The sequence below is a fragment of the Podarcis raffonei genome, chromosome 2 (genome assembly GCF_027172205.1).
Source record: "Podarcis raffonei isolate rPodRaf1 chromosome 2, rPodRaf1.pri, whole genome shotgun sequence".
Lineage (NCBI taxonomy): Eukaryota > Metazoa > Chordata > Lepidosauria > Squamata > Lacertidae > Podarcis > Podarcis raffonei.
Window position 1 is genome coordinate 81,397,704 of NC_070603.1, and position 11,692 is coordinate 81,409,395.

Below are 11,692 nucleotides of genomic sequence, written 5' to 3' on the forward strand. Positions count from 1 at the left end.
GTTTGTTTGTTTGTTTGCCCCCCCCCCCGTGCTCATCAGTATCTGGCTGCTGAATTCTGCACTAGCTGCAGCTTCCAAACTGTCCTCAATCACATGAAACACACTGCAGCGATCTAATCCAAAAATAAAAGTTTAGACCAATGAAACCAGGCAATGCCTGTCCAGATAGGGTCATAGTTGAACCAACAGCTGAAGCTGATCGAAGGCACTCCATACCTTGGAGCCCATCAGAGCTTCCAGCCACAGTGATGGATCCAGGAAAGGATAGATTATATTAAACTTGTTGTTGTTGTTGTTGTTCTTCTTCTCCTCCTCCTCCTCCTCCTTCTTCTTCTTCCTTAAAAAAGGAATTTTGATACTCCTTCTCCATTACTACTACATCGCTCAGATATTCTTTTTGATTAGACACATTCCTCTTGATTTATTTAGCAAGTCTCTTAGTGACAGATTAATAAAGTTGTAGCAAATGAGAGTCAGGCCTCATGTTACACTCCTTGATGTGCTCAACATATTTCTACTGACACTATTCCAGAAATAAAACATCCAGACAAAAACTGTTCTAAGACGAACTAGGTTGTACCCACTTGTAGCATGTCGTCACAGCTGCCAGCAAATGACATTTTTTAGTGGGTGGGAAGGAAGTGAAGAGGGAATTGACTTGTTTTTTTTTAAAAAGTCCCCTCAAGACTTGTTTGCACACCAAACTGATTTGATTTGCAGATCTTCATTACAAACCCAATGTGTACAGAGCAAAGGTCTTGTTTTACTGACAGGGATCAATTTCAATCAGTCTTTGCAAGAAAATTTGCAGGTTTTTTTCAACTGTACAGGCAGGGCATGTTGAACAAATTTATTATTTGCATTACAGTGGTAATCTATATTGTAATGCATAAATTGATTTTGTGGTTGTGGGGCTCTAATGTCACCAGAGAACAGGACAGGCCTGCCTACTCATTCATTCTTCAGATGCTTTATTCTTTCTTTGCAACTGAGCTACTGAAGAACTTATAAAAGGTTAGCGTGACAACGATTGACATTGTCTACTGTGCTGTCTCATTAAAAACCTGCACGGCAGAATGCGTGCTTTGGAACCTGCATATTTCCTAAGATATTCTAAATGAATTTTTTTACAACTCATTTCTCACTTTTCCAAAATCTAATAGCAGTCCAAGGAAGCAAAATAAACAATTTGCCTAACATGATTTGCAGTGCCACTTCTTAGTTAATCTCACTGCTTAATTTGCAATGTCTGTTGCTTGTGTTTTAAGATTATTTACTGTTTATCCACTCCTGATTTTGAGGGGGAAGGACCATAACTCAGCGGCTGAGTATCTGCTTTGTATGCAAAGGTCTCAGGGGCCGAAATGTGACTCTGCAAGCCTGTCTGTGTGGCCCCCAGGACTCTCCCTGGGCCACAAAGCCCTCCCCCAGCCACTTGCTTATAGCAAATCCCTCAACTGTCCCAATTTAACTGGGACATTCAGTTTTGTGGAGCTGTGCTCTTGTGTGTGATTGTGGCCCCAAAAGACATGCATTTTGGGGCACCATGTTCTCATCTGGGTCTCATGACTCGCGTGTGAGCTTGTTCCCAAAAGACGCACATCCTGGTTTTCCTCTGGGATATGTTGGCTCTGCTTTGTACTTTCCCTGAGTGTTTTTGCCTGACTGGAACATGTCCTTCAACTCTGACAATGCAAGTGTGTGGAACCAAAACTCTGCCCCCTTTTGCCTCTGGCCCTACCAGAGGGCACATGCCCCCCTGGAAGGATATCCAGAAGGCAATGCAGCCCTCAGATTGAAAAAGGTTTCCAACACATACTGGAAAGTTAAATCAGCACCTCATATGAATTCTATGTGATCAATATGTATGTCCATTTACAAAGTAAAAGAGGAGAAGCTCCTCCACAAAGGGTCTTTTGGGCTACAATTTAACACTGGGAAGAAGGAGGGGAAAGGAGGCAGGTGGGAGCTGGGGGTAGAATTTTCCTTTATTTCAGTCACAGAGTGATAATGGGGTTGAGAGGTTATGCCAAAAGCTTTCCAGAAAAAGGAGGTTTAGAGGAAGGACTGAGAGAAATCACACAAATGTTCTGGGAGATCAGTTTGGGTACGGGGCAGTTTTCCAAAGAGAACAAATGTCTTCTTTTAATACATCATCAATGTTCAGTCTCTAACTTCTCTGCAAGGTAAAGGGGGGGAAATGAGAAGAAAATTGAATTGTTAGTTCTTTCCTCAGATTTTATGTCCATGGCAATAGCAGATCAGTCACTGAAAGGCATCAGATGGAGGGAGAGTTAAGTGTACATTTCATCAATTTCAGTTTGCCACATCCTCAAATCATAGGCTGTAAATCCTACTCCAATTCTGTGTGGGCTTCTGTATGAAATAGACAGCTTGCTTAATTCAGTGGAAAGATAGAGAGACCCAATGTTTAGTCAGGAAGAAAAATGATTTGGGGCAGCACATCTGAAAGGTTGCAAAGTGCCCTACAGAGACTGTCGCTACAGAGACTCTAAAGAGTTTCCTTTCCATTACCCTCAGCTAATGGGAGAAATGGTTCTTCTCCCAGACCCAGCTTTATTAATATGTGTAAATGAGGCATGAGGCATATTTTGACCTGCAAGTAATTATAACACTGTTTAATGTGGGAGCTAAGTCATGGAAACTTTTTGGAAGCTTTACTTATATAGACAGTCCCAAGGAATTTGCCCGATTTTATTTTATTTTTTACTCAGCTGCCCTGGCACCCACAATCCATTATGACTGTTGTATTTGATCCACATCCATTTCTTCTGAGCATAGTGTTGAAAAATGCCCATAACTGATTCTGAATGGTTATATCCTGTATCATTCCAAGAGGTGTTGACACATCATTATGAAGACTACGCTCCTGAGAAAGTTGACCACTACAGAGATTTTGTCCATTTACCATGATTGCCAAACTCAGTTAAACTCTCATGCGCACTCAGAGTTCTTGCATGACCCATTGGTGCCCTCCATTCACTTCTGTGATAGCATAGCTGAACATCTGCGTTCCCTTTTTGCACATGGGCCTGGCATTTCTGTGGCTGGGTTCTGTGCTGCAGGGGCTGCATTCTACCGTAACTTTAGATATTAACATGTTAAAAAGGCATGAGGAATCTTGAACATGATTGCTTGTGACAGCCAGCACACACAACAAATACTACAAATGAACAGCTATCATGGAAACCCAGACTGGAAAGCAATAAGATGAACCAAACTGCATATGACATTCAGGACTTCGTAGAGAGACAAAACAATAAGCAGCATGATGGCTCTGGTATCCCATTCTAGCCATGCACAGACCCATAACCCTTGGCATGACTAGGGATGGGGGAGGAATCCAGTTTGGCTTCATTTTAATGTGAACCTACCTAATTCACATTTTCAAAAACACATGAAGTGATGCAGATATGCATCAAAAATCATCATTCTCCAAATTTGGGAGTGCAGCTCTCCAACCAAATTAAGTGTACAAAAATGTATAAAAAGGTAAAGGTAAAGGTACCCCTGCCTGTACGGGCCAGTCTTGGCAGTCTCTAGGGTTGTGCGCTCATCTCACTCTAGAGGCCGGGAGCCAGCGCTGTCCGCAGACACTTCCGGGTCACGTGGCCAGCGTGACGAAGCTGCTCTGGCGAGCCAGCACCAGCGCAGCACACGGAAATGCCGTTTACCTTCCCACTAGAAAGTGGTACCTATTTATCTACTTGCACTTAATTGTGCTTTCGAACTGCTAGGTGGGCAGGAGCTGGGACCGAATGACGGGAGCTCACCCCGCCGCGGGGATTCAAACCGCCGACCATGCGATCGGCAAGTCCTAGGCGCTGAGGTTTTACCCACAGCACCACCCGCGTCCCTGTACAAAAATGTATGGTTTAGTGTAATGTGTACATAAAAAATGCATATATTAACATACAAAATTCATTACAGCAGTACCTCTGGTTATGAACTTAATTCATTTTGGAGGTCCATTCTTAACCTGAAACCGGTCTTAACCTGAGGTACCACTTTAGCTAATTGGGCCTCCTGCTGCCGCCGCACGATTTCTGTTCTCATCCTGAGGTAAAGTTCTTAACCCGAGGTACTATCTCTAGGTTGTGGAGTCTGTAACCTGAGGTGTTTGTAACGTGAGGTACCACTGTACAGTCAGAGAAACTGCTTGCAAAAATGTGCATATTCAGTAGAATTGCATACAAAAATGTGTAGGGCTGTATACTAGAATGCTGGTCAATTTTCATGAGGATTTAAAATTATATATCACAAACTGATGTGGAAATGCAGAGAACTGAATTTATAACTGGAAAAATGAGTAATGCAGCCTATGGTCATGACATATCTAGGGTTGAATTTAACAGAGTTATTGCAGAATGACTTCCACTTGCACAATAGAAATTCCCTTCCCTTCCCTCCCTTCAGTGCTCTCTGTCACACACACCCAGATCTGCTCTGGAGGATTGTAGGAACCGCAAAGCAGATTTGATGGGTGCTGGCTATGCATGGGGAGAAAAGAGGGAAGTGAAGTTTGGCTCATACAATATCATGATACAACCCCTAGTTATGAGTTTGAGTTTCCAGTCCACAAGTCATAGGGAACAATCCAAACAATGCCAGGTTTGTATACACTGACTTTGGGAAATTAAAATTTCAACTTCACATTGGGGGGTGGGGGACCAAACAAGCAAAGCTGCACACTTGCTGGAAGTTTAGAAAAAGAAAGACTCATTGTGAATTTGTGAGCCAATAAGCAGAAGTTTGAGTTTTTCATTTTGTTCCATGGACTAGATTTAAAGCATACCATTTAAATTCTTCATAGACATGCTTATTTTTTAGTATATCCCATTGATTTCATTGGGACTTAATTTCTAGTAAACACACACTGGAATGTGGTCTAAACTTTACAATGAATATAATATTTATTCATATGAATGGCTTTACTTGAATATATCAAACAGACCGCCTGCAGCATTATCAGGATGCATTTGGAGTAAGGATAGATGTGATTTCAGCAGTTTTAACAGCCCCCCCCCCCAAGTTTACTGGAACTCAGTGAAATAACCTTGAAAAACAAAGCAAGGCTTGAGGGTGAGATTCATAGGATGAGCAAAAGCACAAAATATTCATAAAACTTTTGAAATCAGTTTGAACTGCTTTTCATCTCAGAGCATGATGAAAGGGTGCTTCATTTATTCAATCCAACTTAAAAAACACACAAACTTTATCACATACAAAATAAGTACACAGTTTGTGATAAGTACATAGAAAAGACAATGCAAAACAAAGCTAAATGCCTTAATTCTACGTAGTATTGTGGAATCCTACTTCTTTGTAATCATGCTTAGAAACTCCGATGGAAAGCTAACTACAATACCTAAAACTTAGCGTAGTTGGAAGTTTCCAGAAATTGCCATCTTGATTATACAGTAATTCCTATTATTTTGTACTGCATTACACTCATGTATTATTTTGAACAATGTACTCAAAAAGCAGAGAACTACAAGGAGTTCAGGATATGAGAGCACACAGTAATCTTATCCCTAAGTGCCAGCTTCCACAGCTACTGCTCAGAAGTAATTTTGAATTACTGCCTTTTACTTCAATTTCCATTGGTTTCAACACAGTTGACATGGATGACAGCAAGATTAGATTACTTCCATGTTTTAAAATAAAGCTAAGTAGGATCTGGCTATGCATCTTGCAAATTTAGCAAACGGTGCAGATACCTAATTTTCTAGATAATAGATGAGGAACAGTTGGCCCTTCAGACATTGTTGAGACTCCAGTTCCCATTAGCTCCAGTCAGCACGGCCAATGATCAGGAATTATGGGAGTTGCAGTCAAGCTGCATGTGTAGCATCACACGTTTCCCATCCCTGTACTAGAAGAGCATCTCAAGTGCAAATGATAAGGAACATATGATTTAACAACAGGAAGAATACCACCTTATACATTTTACTTTGCCTACCCAACATCCACCCAAAACAATAGGCAAATTTTGAGGGCTTTTTAATTTCAGAAGGAGATCCACAGATATCTTCCAGACCAAACTGCATGTCTGAAGAAGTGCTGTAGTGCAGGGGTAAGAGCATCTGTCGTACAGACCTATGGTCCCAGGTTAAGTTCCCAGCATCTTTAGGTAGGACTAGGAATGTCCCTGGCTTGAAACCTTGTAGAGCTGTTGGCAGTCAGTGTAGAGAAGAAGAAGAAGAGTTCGGGTTTGATATCCCGCTTTATCACTACCCGATGGAGTCTCCAAATGGATAACATTCTCCTTTCCCTTCCTCCCCCACAACAAACACTCTGTGAGGTGAGTGGGGCTGAGAGACTTCAGAGAAGTGTGACTAGCCCAAGGTCACCCAGCAGCCGCATGTGGAGGAGCGGGGAAGCAAACACAGTTCCCCAGATTACGAGACTACCGCTCTTAACCACTACACCACACTGGCTCTACACTGGTGTAGACAGAACTGAACTACCATATTTTTTGCCCTATAGGACGCACTTTTCCCCCTCCAAAAATGAAGGGGAAATCTGTGTGCGTCCTATGGGGCAAATGCAGGCTTTCGCTGAAGCTTGGAGAGCGAGAGGGGTCGGTGCGCACCAACCCCTCTTGCTCTCCAGGCTTCAGGCAGATATCCACAAGCCTGGGGAGCCCACGGGAGTTCCCGCAGGGCTCCCTAGGCTGCGGATAGCAGCCTGCTGGCCAGAGCATGGCGCGCTGAAGCCACGGTTGGGGGGGATATTTTTTTCCTTTATTTCCCCCCCCAAAAAAACTAGGTGCGTCCTATAGGGCGAAAAATACGGTAGATAAACCAATAGTCTGACTCAGTATAAAGAAGCTCAAATGTTCATGTGCTGCAGATAGATTACAATCCCCTAATAACAAGCTGGTATCAGCTTTTAGGACTGTAATGTAAACACTGGAATAGCCATCAATAAGAGTCTCAAAGGCCTCTGTAGAGTTAAAACAGTCTGCAGTTGAGTTTAACTGTACATTAAAAAAAATACTGTGCCTCATAAACACACCAAGATTGTTTCATTTTCAATATGGAATTGTGGAGAGGCTGAGGGTTGAGGTAGAAGCAAAGGGACTTTAAGTATAGGAAAATGATTTATTTTCAAGCTTGAGCAAGAGTTATGGCCCAGGTCACTGTTGATGCCACCAACTATGCCAATAAACTACCTTTTCGATCACAGACATCCTGTTATTTCATTATCCACCAACATCTAGCCCCTGCAGAATAAATCTGGATTCCAGAATAAGATTAGGTTTTGAGTGAAGACACAGGTATTTGAGGTTATCAAATATTTGAAACCAAAGCTCCTAACTTTAGTATATTAAAAAAGTATCCATAACTCTGCCTCCCTTGCTGTCAACAGAAACATGCACTGCTGGATTTAAAATGTTCTTTTTTTTTTTTTAAAGAAAAAGATATGAAGCAAAAGTCACAAAATCAGTCGTAAAATCCACTTCTTTCATGATCTGTAAAAGCAAGAGGCAGAGAGGGAGGCACTAATGGGTTCACCTATTTACAAGCCCCAGTTATGAATCCATATAAGTACACACACAATTTCCATCCACTGCATGTTGTGAGGAAAATGCAGACTGCGGAAGAGCTGAAATGACTTTTTGGATAAGAAAGAAACCCTAAGGATTTTTTTTTTCTACTGCAGGTGCAGAGAGAAGAAATAATGGCAATGGGGAGAGGAGTGGAAGGAGGGAACATTCTCAATAATTCACACGTCTTTTAAAAATATACTTTGGTTCCCAGAAAGCTCTACTTGGGATATGAAAATCAAAATTGATGGCATACCCTCCAATATGCCTCACTATCATTTCAGGACTGACAAGGGTTATTCCTTTTGATCGGCCCGTCCTAGTTAGCAATTGTGCCACTGTATTTTGAATCGGCTAGCTGTATGGTTCATTGGAATCTGGTCAATAGTCAGATCTGCTTTAAGAAAAAACTAATGCTATCTTTTATTCTCCCCCAATCCTCTGCCAGTATCCCTTTCATCTTCTGTTCCCTTTAGCACAACACATCCAGACTTTTAGCCCTTGCATGCCAGGCCATGATAAAAACAGACCGAATCAAAAGTTCATCACATACCCATCAACTGTTCCTATTTCAGTGGGACATCCTGGAATTACTGAGGTCATCCTGGCTTCTGATTGGATCCCAGGATGTCCCGTTTTGGCTCCTGCAAGAGTGTGGTCCCAAAAGACACCCATTTTGGGGGGCTATGCTCTTGCATGAGCCATCTGGCTCCTGCGAAAGCATGGCCCCGAAACATTTTTTTTTTGGGGGGGGGTGCTGTCATATGAGTCATGCGACTTGTGCGGGAGCGCAACTCCGAAAGACGCACATCCCTGGATGGCTATGGCATGCACTCTTCCAGGCAGCCTGGCATCATTTTGCCACCAGATTGCTGACTGCTCTGGAACTCTTATTTGACTGAAAAGGATAATAAAACATAATAATAAATAAATGTTCCCAAGATGGTACAAATGCTCCTAAGCGGGCTTTCAAAAGCAGCTTACAATGTGGAATTGTGGATTTGCTCTCTAAAGAAAAGTCAATATCTCACTGGGCATGCTAAAGTAGCTTGCTGGATCCCAGCCACTGCATGTAAGCAAATATTTAGGACTACACGTACTGTACACAGTGAAAGGAAGGCAGAAGGAACGACAGCGGGACAGGGCTATTGCTGCCCCGGTCCTTCTCGTGGGCATCCCACAGGCATCTGGTCAGACCCTGTGGATGCTAGAGAAGCACTATAGATGTATGAAAGAATATATGGAAAAGTCAGGAAAGTTACATCCATGTAACTTCACTGTAATAAACTAGTGCAGGAAAGTCAAGGCCAAGAATGGAAAGGGAATTTGTCACAGGAGTTTAACATGACTAACACTATCCAGTTTAAAGAGACCTTGTAATGGATTAGGAGACGATCCATTTAGAATCTACAATTGAAGACCTCTAATATTGTTTACCATATTTTGATATTTAGATGTGGACTGCTGTTAGACAGTCATCTTAAAACTATTCCTCATGCTAGCCTTTGGCTTCTCCTCTTCCCAGCTACAATCATTTAGTAAGTGTAATAGCATCTACTCACATTTCTGCCTCTCTCCCTTGTTTCCCCATTGACTCTTCTATTTTTTATATTCTAAAATAATCATGTTTCACAGCTACTTTACCTGTAAGTTACCGGTAACTTTCCTTTCTTGCTTAGTCTGAGCGCATGTAGGTCTGCCCTTCAGCAGATGCCTTATTTGTTATTTATAAGTTTGCAGTTCTCCCCTGGCCACCCCCATTCTTCCTCCCAGAAACTCATAGCACTGTGTTAGCCACAGAACCACGGCACTTTCGGAAGAGAAACTGCAGCTCACCCCAAGGCTAAGCAGGAAGCTTCGGAAACCAAACATGGATTTGATTCTGGGCTTCAGATGACTAACTGAACTAGGAATCTTTCTGGCAGTGGTGGGAATATAAGAACAGCTCTGGGTTCCTTTCCCCATGGGGAGGGGCTTGCCTTATCGGTTCTGTACATGACTGCAAAAAAGTAGTCTGTTTCAATAGCTGTTTGCAACCCAGATCGGGAGAAACATGTCTGTGAGAAGACAAACCAAAAAGAAAAGTCTGTCATCGGATTGTGAGCCTTTTTTATAGAGTGATGCACATAAAAACATACTTTGTCTACTCAAGGAGGCAGATAGCAGTAGACGCTGTAACTGTCTGAAACCTGTGTTTCTTGGACCAATAGGCTCATTTTATATTTTGAGAAAGTTGGTGGTGGCGGCAGCGGCGTCCATCTGCCTCAGGAGACAATGGAAGTGTGTGTCTTCAGGGGTAAAGACAAACTGTTGGAGAATGACTGAGCCTGCTGTGTCTGCAGAGACCGATCCAGGAGAGAAATGTTTTATTGCAGGTGAAGGGGCATTTGATTTTGCTGCTGCAGAAACCATGGTGTGCTTCTCCTAGTGGTCATTTCTCTTCTGGTCGCTGCTGTGGATACATGACCTGCTGTGGGCACTACTTACAAAATGGCTATGGAGCCATGGCATGTCACAAAATTAGAAAGAGTACATTCATTGCCCCTCTCCTTGGACAACCTAAGGCTTACTCTGGGAAGTCAGCTATGTCCTGCTGGTCCCAATTGTGTGATTTCTCTCTCCCCCCCTCTCCCCCCCACAGAATGGTCTTGCCGCCTAAGAAAAAGAGGGAGCCTTCCCAGTAACAAGAAAAAATATATAAAATATGCATAAGGTGACAGAAGGAGTTTGGATTTGATATCCCGCTTTATCACTACCCGAAGGAGTCTCAAAGCAGCTAACATTCTCCTTTCCCTTCCTCTCCCACAACAAACACTCTGTGAAATGAGTGGGGCTGAGAGACTTCAGAGAAGTGTGACTGGCCCAAGGTCACCCAGCAGCTGCATGTGGAGGAGTGGAGACGCGAACCCGGTTTCCCAGATTACGAGACTATCGCTCTTAACCACTACACCACACTGACATCACCCTCTTGCGCATGTGCAATCACCAGACATACAGACCACAGATGCACATGCTTCTCTCACACAAACTCACACCCCCCCTTCACATAGGCACCTCTCCCTGCCTTGCAGGCCATACATTCATGCATATCCCTTCCCCTTCCACTCACATCTCACCTTTGTAGAGCATGCACATATACAAGCACACATACCCTTTCTCACACACCTGCCACTGTCCTCCAAGTGTGTCTCTCACTCTCATACACATGGGCATCAGCCGGATTTTTCTTTCAAGGGGTGTGTGTGGATGTTTCAAAGGGGCAGGCAAGTACGTATAACAGTGAAAGAGTGGCGCGAGATAATTTCTCACCCAAAAATGAAAACAATGGTGTCTGTACATTTAGCCTCCTATCTCAGGTTATAAAAAATGCTGGAAACTTCAACTCCTTCTTGATATCTCAAGGGAGGGCTGAGAAAGAATCTGGGGTCTGAAACCCCAGATTGCCCCTGCAAGCCAGTGTAGACATTAGTGAGCTAGATGGACCAATCCTGTTTCATAAACTGGAGTCACTGCTTTGTGTGGCAATGCTAATTGTAGAACTGTTTTACTCACTTTCTTAGTCTGTTGCTTCTTACCATATTGCATTTCAGATGAGATAAGCCCACTGTTATATACAGATACTCACAAGAATCTTCTCCCATGTATAAGCAATCGGCAGCTATCTCCCTTGCTCATCATGCATATATCCCCCTCCTATCCTGTTTTCCCTTTTAATACCAAGCTCAGCTACAGTTAGATTGCATCGTTTCAGCGGGAAGCATGAGGAGACATCTTAAAATGAATATTTCGATCTACTTGTCAAAAGCAACAAATTTCCAAATCTATTTCTTCTATGAATTCCTACCGGGTGGATGGATCTGATTAGGAAAACTAGCCCAAATGGCCTTGTGAAGGGAACAAAATGTTTAAAAGATCCCACGCAGCAACAAGAGTGCATGCGGTTAAACAATGCTTTGGTCTAGCTCATTCTAGATGTTGTTTACAGTGACAAAAAGCTTTGACTCCACCAATTGCCAGCCCAACACTCTTCAGCAACTGAGAAAGGAACCCGTTCCTTCCCAACACTTCTGCCATGGTCCACTTCCTGGTCTTGGGCACTGCAGGAAGGGAGAGCACTTT